Source organism: Aplidium turbinatum, chromosome 12, assembly GCF_918807975.1.
Source record: "Aplidium turbinatum chromosome 12, kaAplTurb1.1, whole genome shotgun sequence".
Classification (NCBI taxonomy): domain Eukaryota; kingdom Metazoa; phylum Chordata; class Ascidiacea; order Aplousobranchia; family Polyclinidae; genus Aplidium; species Aplidium turbinatum.
This window is the reverse complement of record NC_137483.1, coordinates 20,259,820-20,266,757: the sequence shown is the minus strand read 5'-3', so window position 1 is coordinate 20,266,757 and position 6,938 is coordinate 20,259,820.

Genomic DNA, 6,938 nt, shown 5'->3' with positions numbered 1-6,938 from the left:
TAATATGAGGCGTTCTACTGGTGCAAATTAAGCTAAACTATCACAAGATGTATACAGTGACAATTGTGATAGTTTAGCGCAGGGGAAGGTATGGACTGATGAGTTACTTTTTCACATTAAAAGCTATAATTGGTTAACTAATTAATCTACGATGACGAAATTTCAGCACAACATAGTGTGATCACTTCAGTACATTGTGTGAAAAGTTCAACCACATATGATTATATATCAACAAAAACATTTGACAACATTGACGGTGATCAGAGTGGTTCAAGGGTGCAAACGCGTTTGGACCCTTGAACCACCGGGTATGGACCCTTGAACCACTTTGATAAGTTAGATCTTAACGATGTTTAGAGCAAACCTTTAACCCTTAGGCGGTTGGGTTCCTGGAGTCTTGCTCAGTTTGGGGGAGGGGGCTGTCGAATTGCTTTAGGAGTGATATCTCTGTTATTTTTTAAGGCACGGTTTCAAAATTTGGGATTTATTTTGTAAAACTATTCACGCAGAGCATATCCGAAAATTAAAACTATGTAAAGTTTAGAACTGCTTATATACGTTGAAATGTTGATGTGACTTATGACGTTTGAATTATTTGGTATTTTTTGATAGAGTAATGAAAAACATGCATTGCAATGTTGTGATTAAATTTTTTTACATAATCTCAATTTAAATCATTTGTTAACGAGACATGGGCCAAATTAATTGCTTTCATCCAGCTGGTGGAAAAATTTTGAACAATAGAATATGAAATATTTCAGAGGATATGCTGAGAAATGCTTTATATCTCTCAATTTATAACCTTTATTCGCTCAAAATTTCAGCTCAATAGAGGTGAATAAAAGTTAGGAAAAGTCAAGAAATCTTGTAGTCGCAGCCTCAGTGGTATTAGAGATATTATTGTTGATACAAAAAAGTTGAATTGACAGCCCTCCCCCCCCAACCTTCAAAGGGTTAAGATACAATAAATACACTGTCAAATGCACACACTACTAGCAGTTTGCAAAAATAGATTAAGCAACATTAAACTGCGAAAAGTTGTTTGAAAACTTTTTAATGTCGACTGTTCGTTTTTTCGTTCCTGCAATTGGTGGGGGAGGACAAAAACAATTGATGATGCACAAACAGTATGAATGTCCTCAGCCTGTGGTGAAATGAAATTGTTTCCTTTGGGATGTCTGCGCAAAAATGCAACCTCGTAGTCATCATCATCATCTAACGGTTTTACAATTTCAGCCACATAATGCACAGACCGTCTGTTGTTGAAGTGCACCACCATAAATATCCCAACTTCTAAACTATTATGTCTACCCAAACTAATGCTGTCGTCTTCAAGCTGAGCAGTGTTTGATGATACCTTGGGTCTTTGAAAAGACTGAGAACTGTCTTCATTTCCACAATCGGAAAACTTCACTCTGTCAACCTCAGTAACCGGCCCTGCGCCGAGAGCCTCTACAAGTATGCGAAACTAACAGGAATAACCTATCAAGGCTTTGTTAGTCAGAGGATAAAGATTCAAAACCAACCAACCAGTTTCACTAGTCATTTTATAATATTTTACACTCCACTTACAGTACACAATAATTTCTAAAATAATTGAAGCATGTCTATTGTCACTCAATTTGGCATTGTGCTAACCAATGAACCATGGTTCAAGGGACAACATTTTGGTGGATCATGGGTCAGAACTATTGGTAACAAAGTTCCCTTGCAGCTTTACTTAATTAGAATGAAGTAAAGTCTAAAAAAAAACTGTACTAAATCCTGTACTGTATAGCCCATTACAATTTCTGAATTTTACATCTTGATTCTAGCTGTATTTAAGTTTGTGTAACTGTAAAGCTCAAAACGCAAATGAGAAATTTTACTGAAACACCTCAAAATCACACCCCACCCTCTAACTTTCAAAATTTTAAAAGATTCAATCCACAACTTTCCAAGAACTACTATTGAGCTAAAGGCAATGGCAACTTATTTAGTCGATAAAAAATTTACTATAAGGTTTTATTTGAATTTGGAAGGGGGTGGCTCATGGGTCAGGTATGGTCACGAGTCCATACCTTTCCAACGCCTCATATTATTCAATTAAATGCCTGGTGAACAACTTCATTCCATTTTCGACCTTCTTTTTCTTTTCGACATTTTCGACCTTCTTTTTCTTTTCGACATTTTCGACCTTCTTCCTTTGCCTCCTCCTCTTTGTGCGTTACTTATTGTTCTTGTTTCTTCCGTTCGTCCTGCTGTTCCTTTTTTTCTTGCTCTTTCTGTTCTTCTTGCTCTTCTTTCTCTTTTTGTCCTTCTTTCCCTGGATTTTTTGTAGTTCTTTCTTTTTTTGCTTTTACTTCTTTTCCTACTTTTCTCGTTATGTTTGCTCTTTCTGTTTTTGTGCGCTTCTTGTTCTTGTTACTCTTCGTACTTTACCTGCTCTTCTTGATTCTCATGCTTTTTCTACCCTTTTCGTACTTTCAGCTTCTCTTTTTTTCACTTCTTCATCTTTTTGTTCTAATGTTGTTCTTGCTTTTCCTGCTCTTCTTACTCTTCTTGCTGTTTTTGGTCTTTTTTTCTTTTCTTGCTCTTTGTCTTTTCCTGCTCTTCTTGAGTTTCTTGGTCTTCCTGCTTTACCTGTTCCTCTTGTTTTCCTACACTTTTTGCTTTTCTTGTTTTTTTTTTGTTTTTTTTATATTCTGGCGTTGAGATTTATCTATTTAAAACAAGCTATTTCCACGTTTCGTTAATTACACAGATTTCACTAGAAGAACGGAAAAGTCTATAGCGATAACAACGGAAGGTGCCAAAATCGACACACCTTAACTACTAGTGAAACAACAGCACTCTAGATCACGAGTAAAACGTTTATTTGAGGAGAATGTCTAGTTGTTTCTTTTCTGAGGAGTCCGTAATTGAAGAATCATGCATTGAAGGAATAAGATTAACATTTTTCTTTTTCTTACATTGATAATTCACAAGCAAGTGCTTTTTGTCAATGTTATAGAAAAATCTGCTAGAGAACTTGGCGTTGTTCTCTTTTGTTATTTCTTTAGCACTATCTTTGATATTAGGCTAAACGCATCAAGATGTGTTCTCCTCACGATCATCAGCACTCTTGATAACGCACCATGGCCGATCTTCATAGCAAATGTTTACTTATACAATTCTTAAAAATATCAGCTAAAGCTATAATATTATGGGCTGTTTTTTTTGTTTGTAACATTTTCTTTTATTTCCCTTTCTATCTTAAATTTTTCTGAAGGGGTTGCGACCGTGCCAAACCTTTCAACTTAATCACTTACTTCGGTCACAAGCACGTTTCAACGTTTGCATTTTGTCGCTTCTACCTTTTTCTCGACCTTTGCAATCTTGACGTGTATTGTTTTTGCTATGATGGCCAGAAATAAAAACAACTGAACTGAATATTGGCAAGGACAGTTGTAACAACTGCAGTGTATTTTTCTTGCAGCAACCCAGCAGTTTTCACATAAGTAAAAAAAAAACGATTCATCGCAAAATCGTACCCTTTCTTGTAAAAGCCTTCTGTAAGCCGTATACGTATATCATTTAATAAAGAAAATGTGACATTATCAGAATGTTTGCAAGAAAAGATTAAAAGTTAAACTTGTGCAATAGCAAGAAGCTACTGAAACTCTCATGGCGCTAGGAGAACAAACAAATGCTAAATTCAGATGCCAAAGATTATGAAGTGTCGATTTCGACACCTCCTTTCGTTTTAATGTTAAGAAACACGTTCTCAGACAAAAAATCAGTCGTACTGATATTGATTAATTAAATCAATGTATCTAATATCAATGTACAAGAACGACTGATTTTCTGTCTGAGCAGCACTCTAAATCACATCCCAGAGAATACAGCATGCTTTGGATGCCTGGTGGAAAATGTTATCCAATTTATCATGTTAGCTTATACTTTATTTTCATTCAGATATCTCATGAAATGTGGACCAACTTCATAGCATTACAAATTTGTTAATTGTGTTGATTGTATTTCTAATATGACAATAAAACTGAGAAGTTTCTAAACGCATTTGCTACGTTCAATGTAACACACAGAGCTTTACAGTACTTTAAACATAAACTACTATAGACAAAACAATGTCTTTGAAGTTCTCTAGTAGTACACTGATGGAGGAGATCTGCCTGACTATCTGAGCGGCTACTATGCTGCGACGATCCTTTGTCCATTACTAAACACATTTTCTATATCAACATATAACTAAACTACTAATGCTGATAATTCATTAGATGTGGATGGATTGATTTTTACTACGAATGATGGAGCCGCTGCATCCCCACAATGTGTAGACAAAGATCAAAACTGCAAATGTTTGGACGTTTTCATATACCCTGTGGTCAATTGTACAGGTAGGCTAAATGATATTTTTTCATGTAGCTTTTTTATTTGGTTTAGCAAGTGTGAAAAAATTGAAAGGCTAAAAGGCATCAGCCGGAAGGAACTGTTCAAGGAAATACGCTTAATATCCAAAACCGGTCCTGTATAAACCTCGAAGTGCATGCGATCTTCTGATGGCAAAATTCTCTATGAACCGAAAGATGTGAAGAAACGTTGGGAAGAGTACATTACTGACCTTTTTCAAGATGACAGAGAAAATATTGATCATAATATGATTAATTGTGAAACTGGACCACCAATATTAAAGGAAGAAGTACAGTGGGCTTTAGATAATTCAAAAACCGGCAAGGCAGCAGGCCCAGATGAAATTGTGGTGGAAATGTTGATTGCCTTGAAAGAAGATGGAATAAGCTTGTTGTGGAATCTCATTAATACCATTTATGAAAGTGGTGAATTACCTAAGGATATGCTGAAATCTCTTTTTATTGCCCTTCCGAAAAAACCAAACACACTTGAATGTGGAAATCACAGAACGATAAGTCTAATGTCACATACATTAAAACTGCTTTTGAAAATTGTCCTCCAAAGAATACGAAGAAAGATTTTACCGGAAATATCTGCTTGCCAATACGGATTCATGCCTGACAGAGGAACGAGAAATGCAATTTTTGTAGTTCGCATGCTGTGTGAACGTTGAATTCAACACCAACAAGATGTGTTTCTGTGTTTCATAGATTATCAGAAAGCTTTCGATAAAGTACGCCATTTCCAGCTTCTTTCATCACTAAAACGAATTGGGATTGATGATAAAGATTTCCGTATGATACACAATCTATACTACACGCAGCAAGCCGCTGTCATGCTTCCCGATGGAATTACTGAATGGATGGAAATATCAAGAGGTGTTCGACAGGGCTGTGTCATGAGCCCAGATCTCTTCAATTTGTACAGTGAACTCATCCTTAGAGAACTGGAAGATATTGATGAAGGAATTAATATAAGCGGAAAACTTATAAATAACATTCGATATGCAGACGACACAGTCTTGCTTGCAACGTCACAATGTGGTTTGCAAATTTTACTAGATGCAGTTCAAACATCTAGTGAAAAATATGGACTAAAAATAAACATTAACAAAACTAAAACTCTGGCAGTCTCGAAACGTCTTCCTGAACCAACAATTTGCGTGTACTGCAATGATAACAAAATTGAACAGGTTCAAAAATTCAATTATTTGGGCTCAATACTGAATCCAAGCACCCGATGTGAAGAAGAAATTAGACGAAGCATGGCATTATCAAAGCCAAGTTTCAACACCATGATAAAAATCTTTAAAGATCGAAAGCTCTCCAAAACTTTAAAACTTCGTTTGTTAAAATGCTTTGTTTGGTCAATTTTGATGTACGGATGTGAAACCTGGACGCAAACAACAAAAACCCGAAAAAAGCTTGAAGCTGCAGAAATGTGGTTTTACCGAAGAATTCTTAAAATCCCATGGACAGCTTTTCGAACCAACAGAGCAGTTCTCCAACAGATGGGCCAGGAGCAGCAGATAATGAGATCTATAGAAATGGGGCAACTGAAGTTCTTAGGTCACAGCAAACTTGAAGATTTATCTTTAAGTGGAAAAATAATAGGAAAACGGTCAAGAGGAGCTCAAAGATTCACATTTTTGCACAATTTTCAACCACAAACCAAAAACCCTACTAAAATTTGGCAAGACGCACGAGATCGATCAAACTGGAACATCATTGTACATCGAGGGCTGCATCAGCCATGATACCTACAGAGAGAGAGAGCAACTGTAAATCATAGAGAGACAAAACAAAGTAACTTCAATAGGTTAAACATATGTTATTACCGGTACACAAAGAAATATAACATAATTAAAAATAAACTCTAACGTCTTTGACACGTGCTTGTGTCCTCATCAGGTAGGCTATTACTTTAAATCTGCAATATAAATCAAAGTTAAAAATTGAATGAGGCTGTTCTCCAGACATTTATTTCAATAACATGATGCGTTCTTGTGATAGTTTAGCTTAATTTACACCAGCAGAACGCATCATTCTATTGATACATAAAAATTACTTTGTTTTGTCTGACTATTGTTCAACAAAGCAAACTCTCTATCAAAGCTTTATCAACTGCAAATCGATTGAGGAAACTTGGTGATGTATAGTTGATTTATTGCTAACAAGTGAATTGTGCACGACTGACACTCCAACAAAAATAGATATTTTTTAGCTTTTGTACAGTTTATTTATCCATATATATCTATTGCAGATATACATTTTAAGGTTGATTGAAACAACATCATTTCAAAAATCAAAGTTTTTTTGTTTTATTTTGGATGCGAAAACGAAACACTAAAGAATATCAAAACTCAATAAGCTCATGCAAGAAATGAAATGCTAATGCTAGTCTATCAACCGTAGCGTTTCAGACACTTACGACGGAAGGGAATGGAACTATTTCCAAAAGCAACCAGTCAGAAGAAATAACTTGCATCAACGTGAATGGAACGTGCTCGTGTATGAGTGGGATGACACTTAATTCATTCAACTGCCTTG